Source organism: Neofelis nebulosa, chromosome 4, assembly GCF_028018385.1.
Source record: "Neofelis nebulosa isolate mNeoNeb1 chromosome 4, mNeoNeb1.pri, whole genome shotgun sequence".
Taxonomy (NCBI): Eukaryota; Metazoa; Chordata; class Mammalia; order Carnivora; family Felidae; genus Neofelis; species Neofelis nebulosa.
In genome coordinates this window covers 71218987-71231134 of record NC_080785.1, presented here as the reverse complement: position 1 = coordinate 71231134, position 12148 = coordinate 71218987, and positions in this window count along the sequence as shown.

The window sequence follows — 12148 nt, the reverse complement described above, 5'->3', positions numbered from 1 at the left end:
CATGAATATGGACATTAATATCTTAAAGAATTACCCAGTTGAATCCACTATATATAAACAGATAATATATTACGACCAAGTGAAGTTTACACCCAGTATACAAGTTTGGCTTGGAGCTTTAAATCAGTAGTACAGGGGCGCCTGGGTGGCTCAGTCCGTTGAGCGTCCGACTAAGGCTCAGGTCATGATCTCACGGTCCGTGAGTTCGAGCCCCGCGTCGGGCTCTATGCTGACAGCTCAGAGCCTGGAGCCTGCTTCAGGTTCTGTGTCTCCCTCTCTCTTTGACCCTCCCCCGTTCATGCTCTGTCTCTCTCTGTCTCAAAAATAAATAAAGCATTAAAAAAAATTTTTTTTAAAATCAATCGTACAATTGATGGGATAAAAAAATAAATAATCTCAATAAACGCAGAAAAATATTTTTAAAAATTCAATATTCTTTTGTAACTAAAAAAGACTCCTAATAAGTTAAAAATGGAATGAAAGTGTTTTAAGAGCAGTAGTCAAAAGGGAAATTATAGCAAACATCATATTTGATGAGAAATTGAAAGCTTTCCCTGGTGATTGACAGAGAGACAAGGAAACTCATTATTATCACCTATATGCCATATTAAACTAGAGCAAGGGATGCCTGGGTGGCTCAGTCGGTTAAGTGTCCCACTCTGGCCATCTGCTCAGGTCATGATCTCACTATTTGTGAGATGGAGCCCCAAGTGGGGCTTTGCACTGGTAGCACAAAACCTGCTTGGGATTTTCTCTCTCTCTCTGCCCCTTCCCCACTCACATTTTCTCTCACTCCCTGTCTCTCTCTGTCTCTCTCTCTCAAAATAAACAAATAAACTTAACAAAATATTAAACTAGAGCAAATAAATAAATAAATAAATCCAAGTTTGGAAAAGAAAATCTGGAACATGCATTATTAATGATTAGAAGACTCATATTTTAATAATGTTCATGCTCCCCTTTGATTGTATACATTCAAGGCAATCCCAATAAAAATCCTAGCAAAATTTTGTAGTAATTGACAAGCAGATTCTAAATTTAAATAGAAGTGCAAAGAGAGAGAAGTAGCCATAAAAATTTTGAGGAAGAAGAGATTTGGAGGATTTTACTACCTAAAATCAAGACTTACTATAAATCTATCATAATTAAAACAATCTGATATTGGTACGATTGACAAATCATCTGGTGGAATAGAATAAAGAGCCCAGAAGTAAACCCACACGTGGATGCTCTCCTTATTTATGACAAAGTGCTGCTGCAATCCTGTGGGGAAAGGATTTTCTTTTCAATAAATAATTTTGTATCCATTGGATATAGATGTGGCTACAAAAGAATCTTGATTTCTACTCAACGGATACCCTATGCCATATCAACGGATATGCCAGATAGGTGAGAAATTTGAATGTGGAAAATTAAACAATAAATGGTTTATAAGATAACAAAGAAGCATAACCTATTTATGGTTAAATGGTTAAGACAAAGCAACATCCATAAAAGAACATCACTGATACATTGGATTTCATTAAAACTAAATTTTCTGTCTATCAAAGACATGATTGAGAAAATGAAAAGACTCACCAAAAAGTGGAAGAATATGACAATCAAGAAGAATGAAATCCTGCCATTTGCAACAACGTGGATGGAACTAGAGAATATTATGCTAAGCAAAATTAGTAGTCAGAGAAAGATAAATATATGATTTCACTCATATGTGGAATTTAAGATACAATATAGGTGAACATAAGGGGAGGGAAGCAAAAAAATAAAAAACAGGGAGGGGAGCAAAACATAAGAGACTCTTAAATATAGGGAACAAACTAAGGGTTGCCGGAGGAGTTATGGGGAGAGGGCTAAATGGACAAGGGGGCATTAAGGAAGACACGTGTTGGGATTAGCACTGGGTGTTACATGTAGGGGAAGAATCACTGGATTCTACTACTGAAATCATTATTGCACTATATGTTAACTAACTTGGATGCAAATTAAAATAAATAATTTTTTTAAAAAGTGCAAGAATATATTCTCAATACAAGTATTCACAAAGAACTCATACCTACAAATTAATAAGAAAAATAATGTCAACCAAATTTTTCAATGGCCAAACAGTGGAACATTCTCTGTACAAAAGAAGCCTCCAAGAGGCCAATAAGTCCAGGAGAAGGTGTTTAATTCCATTATTCATCTGAGGAGCGCACATAAAAATCACAATGAGACATGCCAACATACCCATTGGAATAGTTAATTTTTTTTTATATAAAAAGGAAAACGGACACTATTAAGTGTTGCCAAGGAAGTGGAGCAACTGGAACTCTAACATCATTAGTGGGAGAATATATTGGTATGGCCTCTTTGGAAAACTGCTTTTCAGTATCTACTGAAGCTGCCATATTGTGATTTCAGTCAATACCCAGCGATTTCAATTCTGCGTATATACCTAACAGAAATATTTTTATGTGTGCATTGAAGTACACTGGAAAAGAAAGTTCATGGCAGCTTGGTGCATATGTTTTAAACACTTGTATACAATGTAAATGTCTATCAATAGTGAAATGGATAAATAAATTATGGTATATTTATACAATGAAATGCTATACACAACAAACGAAAAAGAATGAACTACTGCAGCGTCCTGTAACAGAGGCTTACAACGATGGTTTATTTATCACTCATGCTATATGCCCATTGCAGGTTGTCTGCAGCTCTGCTTCCTGTCATTACCAATTCAGAATCCAGTTTGGCAGAACAGACTATATCTAGAACACTACCAGTTTGGGGGCAAAGAGAAAAGAGACACAGTGAAACATATACCATCTCTTAAAATTTCTACCTGAAAGTGACATATATTACTTCTACCAACATTTCATTGGCCAAACCAAGTCATATGGCCACTTTCGAGATCAACAGCTCAGGGATGTATCATCAGCCTGCTGAGGATAGTATACCAAGAAAAGAACCAGAGTAGTTGGGCTACAGTTATCCAACCTATGATAAGGGTTGAGAAGGTGAGTATCTGGCTTCTCTCTTGGGCAAATGGGAATGACGTTCAGTGTCTACGTCTGGTTCCCTAAAAGTAGAGATTGGGAGAGGATTTAGGAAGCACATGATATGAGACAGTGCTCATCAGGAAAAATTCTGGAGAGGAAGGAGGGCAGCAAAAAACAAAGATAGGGAAAGGACCAAAATGTTTAAACGTGTTAATGGTAGTGCACATCTGACTTTACTATTTCCACTTATTATGGGTGTACTCTGTGTGTGTGTGTGTGTGTGTGTGTGTGTGACTTTTAGCATATGATGTGATTGTTTTGAATGCTAATGGACTTCTCTAGAATCCATTCATGCACAGTTTATTATCCGAAGATCTTGAGTTTACATTTTACCCACAGACAATCTTCAGATTCGCTAGCCACTATTTTTTCCGTGGTGGAAATCGCTAACAGTCCACATAATGCTCCATCTGCACTTCATTTTGGTTTTACTTCTTAATGAAATCAGTGATATTCTACAGGCTTGTGTGACTCACCAGTTAGCTGTTAGAAACCACAGGGCTCATGTGGTGGGCAAGACCTGGAGCTCGAAGAGCACAATTTTGTGGTATGTATTCATTTCACCATTTCCAAAGTCATCCCTGATGGACTGAGTTTTATCTACTGTCTGTTCTTTATGGTATCAAACTGGGTTTCCATTACATTCTCTGCTCCCACTTAAGCACATTCCTCTTGGTTTTCCTCAATTGGATGACTTGCTCTTGACTGTGCTAATTACGGTCTTTTACTCCAGTAAACTGCTCTTCTGAACAACCTCATTGTGTGTGAAAAATGAGTTTTGGCAGGAGGCACATGATTTGTTTTCTTGCCATAGACAAATTCCTTCAATAACAATGTGAACACAAGTACATCAATAATAGCGAGTGTGCATCAGGTACGTACTCCTGTGGGGTGTTGGTGGAAACGCTAAATCTGCACCTCCCACCTCTTTTTCCATATCCTTGGGGTGCAGTTTTAAAACCCTGGCACGACGGGGTGCCTGGGCGGCTCAGTCAGTTGAGCGTCTGACTTTGGCTCAGGTCATGATCTTACAGTCTGTGAGTTTGAGCCCCGCGTGGGGCTCTGTGCTGACAGCTCAGAGTCTGGAGCCTGCTTTGGAGTCCGTGTCTCCCTCTCTCTCTGCCCCTCCCCCACTCATGCTCTGTCTCTCTCTCTCTGTCAAAAATAAATAAACATTAAAAAAAATTTTTTTTAAATAAATAAAACCCTGGCACATAGTAGATATATGTAGAGACATTTTATTAAATACCAGTACCTGAATGAACCTCAGGTGCGGGGATGGGGGAGGATGTGGTCGGCCTCTTGTCTTCTAAAGTGCCTTCCTGTTCTGCAGAGGTAGAAACTAGAACCTATATTTCCCCAACAATCTTGAGGCCACAGTGCAGATATAGTTTTGTGTCTGTAAATCAGAATGGCTTTAGTGAGGTTAACATGTGAAACCTATTGAGGAAAGAAGCTGTATTGCAAGGATCTGTTTTGCTGCTATGGGCCTTGACTACAGACACAGCTCTGAACCTCACAGTTTTCATGATTCTTTGAGCTCTGGATCTCACCTATTGTGGCTGCAACCATCTACCCTCTTACCAAAGATGAGGGAAGTTCCCTATGTCCCCTGTATCCCCACCACCCCATCAGAACTTGGCAATATGACCATTTTAGTTTTTGCTAGTCTAATAGGTATAAAGCAATTTAGAGTGATGTTTTATTTTTTTTAATGTTTATTTATTTTTGAAAAAGAGAGGGAGAGAGAGAGAGAGAGAGCAGGGGAGGGGCAGAGAGAGAGGGAGAGACAGAATCCCAAGCAGGTTCCACGCTGTCAGCACAGAGCCAGCCGTGAGGCTTGAACTCATGAACTGTGAGAATGTGACCTGAACTGAAATCAAGAATGGGGTGCTTAAACCAACTGAGCCACGCAGGGACACCTAGAGTGCTGTTTTAAATGACACTTCTCCAATTACCAAAGATTCTGAGCATGTGAGCATCTTTTCATGTGCTTCATTGTTTCCCCCTCTTCTGTAAATTGCTTGCTTCTTCACACCATTTGCCTCTTATTCTCTGGGGTTACTATCTCCATTTTGTTATTCTCTAGAGTTCCTAAAGTATTGTGCTTAATAATACCTTGTCAGTTTAATGTTGCAAATATTTCTCATTCTGATTTTCATCTATCATCTTTGTCATTGATGTCCTTGCTTAAATGGAAAGCCTTAATTGTGATGACTCAAATTCGATCAACTTTTTTGTCTTAGGATTTGTATTTTTGAAATTTTGTTCCAAAAGGTTTTCCCTACTCTTCGGTCATAAAGATACCCTCTTACTGTGTCTTCTATTAACTCCAAAGGTCATAAACACCTGTTTGGTAGTTAGCTAGTGATGTTAGGTAGGACATAGTTTTATTGCCTTCCATAAAGTAAATCCACTCTCCCAATGCCATCTTGTAAGCAAACATCCTTTCCCTATTAATTGGTACTGCTAACTTTATCTTATATTAAATCCCCAACGAGACATACCTCTGATATCTATTCTATTCCGTTGATTTATCTCTTTGTTTTTTTCTTTCACAAATACTAAACTGTTTTTATTGTTAGGCCTACTTCTGCCCTTCGTTTATATTTTTTGAAGTCAGCTTAGCTCTTCCATATGCATGAAAATTCTATTGTGAGATACATTGTTTATGCCAAAGATCTATGGAAAAAAAAATATATATATATACACACACAGTTATAGAATGATTATAAAAGAAATATCAATGTAAACCACCATTCAGGTCAGGAAATGTAATATTGCCAGCACCCTCAGAAGTTCCCCATGTATCATTCCCTGACTATAATCCCCACTTTCCCTAGAGGCAGCCCCTATCCTAACTTTTGTGATAGCTAGAGATAGCTAGAGAGATAGAACCTCTCTGTTCTAACTCAACCACCCATGAATGCCTCCTCGAACAACATTGTTTAATTTTGCTTCTTTTGGAATTTTCCAAAAATAAAAGCATACAACATGTATTCATTTTGTTGTTTTTAGCTCATCATTATTTGTGGAATTCGTCCACGTCATTGTATATACCTCTAATTGTGGCATACATTGCTAAATAGTATTTCACTATACAGATTTACTATAATTTATTTACCCATTTCAACTTTATCAACACCTGATTGTCTCTAGTTTTTAGTGTCTTTTAATGTGATGATTGTTTTTAAACTTCTAACTCAACTTCTTTAATGAGTATAGAATTATGATTTCCAAACTCTTTTTGTGAGTCCATTTAAGGTGTTATGGTAGATGACACTAGCTACCTACCCAAATCCCTCCTTCCTGGGCACAAGGCTATCCAGTTAAACTAAATTTTCCAGCCTCGCTTCCCATTAGGTATAGCCATATGACTATGCTCTTATTAATGGAATGTCAGTGGAAGCAGTTTGTGCCATTTCTGGGGTGGGGCTACCTAATGTTTCGTGTGCCTCCTCATACTCTCTCCCATTTCCATGGGATGGAATCCAGTATGATGACTGACCATGAAGAAGATAATGCTCTACAGAACAAATGCCAAGTGCATGAAAACTGTTAGGCCCCTGAAGTATCACAAGGATCTGAATTTTCATACTGATCTGTCTCTGGAACACTCTTCTGAGATGTTTTATGTGAAAGAGATGATAAATGTATTTTTTAAATTATCAAGCACTTATATAACACCGGCATGTGATAAACACTGTTTTAAGTTTTATATATACTAGCTCTTTTAGTCCTTTTACCAACCCTAGGTGGTAGTTACTATTATTATCTCTACTTTAAAGATAACAAAACTAAGACTCAGAGAGGGCCAGAGTTAGTAAGTGACTGAACTGGGACTGAAAACCAGAAAATTGGGTTCCCTAATCGGTGCTCTTACTTACTATGATGCAGTACCCTTCAGCAATGTCTATATTCTTTAAGCCATTATATTTAGGGTCACTTTGATGCAAGAGCTTAGCATGACATTAGAAATATAGAAATTTGAACCCAGAAATAGGTTTCTAAGAAGAGCCTTGAATATGTGGTTAGACTAGAATTGAGAAAACAGGTATCACAGGCTGCAAAATTGGAGACCCTTGTAATGTCATCACAAAAATATGTAATAAAACTGTTTCCTGAAGTAACCTGAAAAGCTGGCCACTTACCCATAGAGTAACAAGAATGTTGACATGTGTTCATTGCTCTTTGATGTTTTTAGTAGAGTACAGTAAAAAAAATCATGTGCTCGGGTAGAAACTAGTGGACATAAAGCAGAAGACCATAGAGAAGTTCTAGAAATTTGGTTCTGTGTCCCAACAGCAGGAGGTAGGATTGCTATGACTCATAGCTTTTCCCACATGTCTCCCAATTAGGAAAGCTACGGGATCTGGCACTGTGGAAGATTATATTAATGGTGTCGCCTCATTTTACCCATTATTCAGATAGCCTCAAATGAAACAGCACTTAAATGGGAGAAATGGCTAGACATAGAAACCAGGAAGTAAAGTGGGCTTAAAAACTATGTTCCAAAGAGAAACCTGAGCATTGTGGTTGGCACATGGCATTGAAAGAAAACAAACAGACGCAGAAGCCTATCAAATTTCTTAGATACTTAAATTTCCAAAGCAACCAAAAGCCTGGCCTGAAAATGTCCTCAGACTCTCAAACTATACCTGTAGGAAGGAGGCTACTAAAAAATTACACTCTTTCCAAGATCCACTTCAGCTGTGGCCTTAAAGCATAATGTACTATGAAATACTCCCAAAGGGCAAAATTTGGAATCATAGAGAATATAGGAAAGCATATCACTGCCAAGACAGAAAATCTTCTCAATTCCTCTCTGGTGGAATTATCTCACTCTTACAGAGCTGAGTGTACTCCGTTCTTCCTTTCTTTTACTAAGAGTGTTCATTATAGTTATTCCGTTCATACTTAACCATTGTAATTGGATGTGGGGGGAGGAATAATTTTATTTTCTAGGCTGCCACATGCAGCCATATATGGACCTAATGCAAAGGTCAAGACATTACCCAGAGATCCTGTGCTTTGAGCTGGATACAGAAATTGGATAGAAATTTAGCATATATTCTTTGTCAAGGGAGAAGGGTGCAGAGGGATATTTAGTGGCTGAAGAGCGGACTGTGGCACAGATTAGTGATTGTTCACTAAAATATATTCTTTCTTTTCCCTGGAACATATGCTTCTCCAGTCATGTTACATTGCTCAATTTTCCTTATAGTTAGTTAGGTGTGGTCATGTGATTAGTTTTTGACATTAATAAGGGAAGAAATGACTACCATTTCCAGTCCTGGGTCTTAAGACACTGGGTATTTCTCCTTGACATCCTCTTTCCTGTTTCTCCTTCCAGTTTGATGAAACACAGATGTGGTGGTGACCTAGCTTTCAGCATGCAGATAACTACAATCCCCTGGACAGTGGTGCAGTAACATGACGAAGACATTTGCGGCTCAAGATCCACTCTCTGTGAAAGTCCCCATTGCTCTGCATCCTGGAGGCTTTGTGGGCTCCATTAATAGCTTTCCTTTCTTCTGGCTTCTTGTTGGGAGAGTGAAAGGGAGGAAAGTCAAGATATTTATTTCCTCTGCTTTCTCTCTACTCAGTCGTGACAAGGTGGCTGCCTCCAGGAACTACCAATGACCACAGCATCTTTTGTGACTGTCTCCACTTTATCTATTCTCTTCTGATTCTAGTAGCTGCTTCCAACCCTTGTTCCTTGTTCCAAACCTATGGTTAGAAACAGTCCTTGGCCGGGGCGCCTGGGTGGCGCAGTCGGTTAAGTGTCCGACTTCAGCCAGGTCACGATCTCGCGGTCCATGAGTTCGAGCCCCGCGTCAGGCTCTGGGCTGATGGCTCGGAGCCTGGAGCCTGTTTCCGATTCTGTGTCTCCCTCTCTCTCTGCCCCTCCCCCGTTCATGCTCTGTCTCTCTCTGTCCCAAAAATAAATAAAAAAGCATTGAAAAAAAATTTTTTTTAAAAAAAAGAAACAGTCCTTGGCCTTCCCCTCCACTCCACCCTCCATCTCTCCCACTCCTTTGCTAGCAGTGAGATATTTTAGTGTATCTTGTCATTTCCCTTAAACTTCCTATTCTTGTACCAATAGTCCCCTTAAAGAACTTCCTCAATAGCCCTGTTTGAGTGTGCTTTCTCTTTCCCGCAAGATCCCAACCAGTCTCTGAATGTCCCCATAAAGGGGCCATCAATCACTCCCCTCAGAACTGGAAAATGAAAGACAAATAAACACACATTTGTTTAAAAGGCAGTGTGTTTTTGTTCTATGTATGACAGTAGTTTAGTCTTACCCTAGTTAATAGAGTATCATATCCTTTCAGAAGTTTGTTCTTTTCATAAAAATTTCAAATTTGTTGGCATAAAGTAGTTCATCAACTCTTCTTTTTATCTCTCTAATGTCTATAGAACCTGCATGTCTTATTTTTCATTTCTGACACTGGTTAATTGAGCCATTCTTTTTCTTGATAAGTCTCACCAGATGTGTATTAGTTTTTATTAATCTTTTTAAAGAATGAACTTTTTGGCTTTTGTTGAATCTCTACATTATACGTGGTTTCCTGTTTCATTAGTTGACTAATTATTATAACAAAGTACTCCCAAACTTAGCATTTTAAAACAGTCAGAAACTTTTATCGTGATGCACATTTTTTGTGAGCAAGGTCAAATGGTAATGTTTTTATATAACCTGGCCTTGACAGTCACCCATCATCATTTCTAGACTATCCTGCTGATGACAAAGGATAGCCATATTTAATGTAGGAAGGAACTATGCAAGGGAATGAATATCAGGAAGTAAGGATCACTAGGGGCTATCTTGGCTCTGGCTACCACATTGGTTTTTGCTCTCATCTTTACTATTTTCCTTCTTGAGCTGAACCACCCCTAATCATCACCCTGATATCCCTGCCCACGTCTCTGGCAATTTAAATGGAAAGACCAGGGAAGGGATTACAATGAGTCCTCAAAATGCAACATTTATTAAGAGGGGCAATCACTCTCCTTCCGACCCACCAAGTGAGAGAAGAAGCTCAAGATAATCACATAAGATTGGGAGCACCTACAGGAAGGAGAACCCTAGAGCATTGTGACTTCCTTAGGTCCTCTCTATCAAAGGACACACTGATCTCTCAGCAATCAGATCCTCCAAATATCTATACGGTTTTCTCATCCAGTCTTTCCTAACTTGGAGTGGGGGGAAGGCAGGGCAAGGCCTATTCTCAGGACCCACCAGCATCTAAAGGCCCTTAGTCTTCTCCACGTTACTTCTAGTCTGGTAAACTTTATGTAATCTGTTGGGTGTAAGGGTTAGGGACAGAAAACAAGACTGTTATATATTTTTTAAAACTATATACATTCTCTTAGTTATTATATTTTTCTGTGTTTCTCTGATGGTTAGGCTTTTGAAACTTAAAATCTAAGAACTAACTAGAACATTCTGTTGAAACATTTCTCCCTTGAAGCAATGGAAACTACATTCTTACTGTCTAAATCAGAAAGGGTTGCATGCACTACATAGTAGCATTTTACTCTGATACAAAACTTTTCAGCAAGATTTAGATCTAATTGAACAAAATTCTTTCGGAAATAAAGAAGCCTCCTCAATTCCCCACCCCAGAGGAGGGAAAAATAAATCAACCAACTACTCCTGACTGGAAGTCACAAAAAGAGAAGAGGGTGGGGTGCTTGGGTATACTGATCCCCATTAGTGATTTGCTAAAGGTTGTCCTGGTTTTTGACCAAGAAAGGGACATTTCTATTCATTCTCATCAAACTAAAGTTGAGTTTGTCCTTAAGAGAGGACTTCAAGACAGAATCATATTATTTATTTCTGATTCCTTTGGTTTAAGTCTATAGGACATTGCTTAATAGGTGTTTATTGAATTAACCAAAAGAGAAAGTTTAAAGCAGTTGAGGATCACAGCCTTAAGGCCCCATCTCATTGTTCAGAGGCAAGCTGATTATATCACTTCAGATACAGATATCACTACAAATAAAGACATATTACAAAGGGACAGATGCCCTGTTCTGCCCTAAGGTAGCCAGTGAGGGCTGTCGCTGTCAGATTTTCCAGAACCTGATTTCCAGCACTAGAAAGACTACAAGTTTAAAATTTTTTTTTTTTTTTCAACGTTTATTTTATTTTTTGGGACAGAGAGAGACAGAGCATGAACGGGGGAGGGACAGAGAGAGAGAGGGAGACACAGAATCGGAAACAGGCTCCAGGCTCTGAGCCATCAGCCCAGAGCCTGACGCGGGGCTCGAACTCACGGACCGCAAGATCGTGACCTGGCTGAAGTCGGACGCCTAACCGACTGCGCCACCCAGGCGCCCCTAGAAAGACTACAAGTTTAAAGAGGGCTTCAGGCAGTCTCATGGTGTCAATTCTTGCTTTTATCCATGGGCTAGGAACTCGATTGGCAGTTTGTGTCTAGCACAATCAAAGGAAGAGAAGGGGGATTATAAGTGTTTGAGCATGAGCTTTACTCCTGATCTGGACAGCAGGAGGCTCAGAAGCTTAGTGGTAGGAAGGAGTTTTGCTTCATGGTTAGGAGCCCTAGGTGAACTGGATACCTCACCACAGCTTGCACACCTTATTATAGAAACAGTATTGGCAATACAGACAAAAAAGCATTGAGAGGTATGGCTTCTTATTGGACTGTCACTAACTTGACTTGCAATTTTGTGGATATTATGTAATCACTCTGCTTCTTTGCTTCCATCCATAAGAAAAGCCAGATACACTTTTGTGAGTACTTGTCATTTATATTCAATTCCACTTATCACATAATTAGCGTTTTATTTTTACCAAACATGTCGACTGACAACGGAGACAATAAAATGGAATAACCATTACTAACAGAGTTATTTAAAATGGAGCCGGGAGGACACTGAGGAGGTGGGGCTTATGCACATCTTCTCTATCAAATTCTCAGAATTTGTGATAAACAAACTAAAAGCCAAGGCATCTACCATGTGGGCATAAACGGGCGCATAAAATGGGCATAAATGGGGCACATGAATGGCTCAGTTAATCGTCCATTCTTGATTTTGGCTCAGGCCATGGATCTCACCATTGTGGGTCCTGGGAC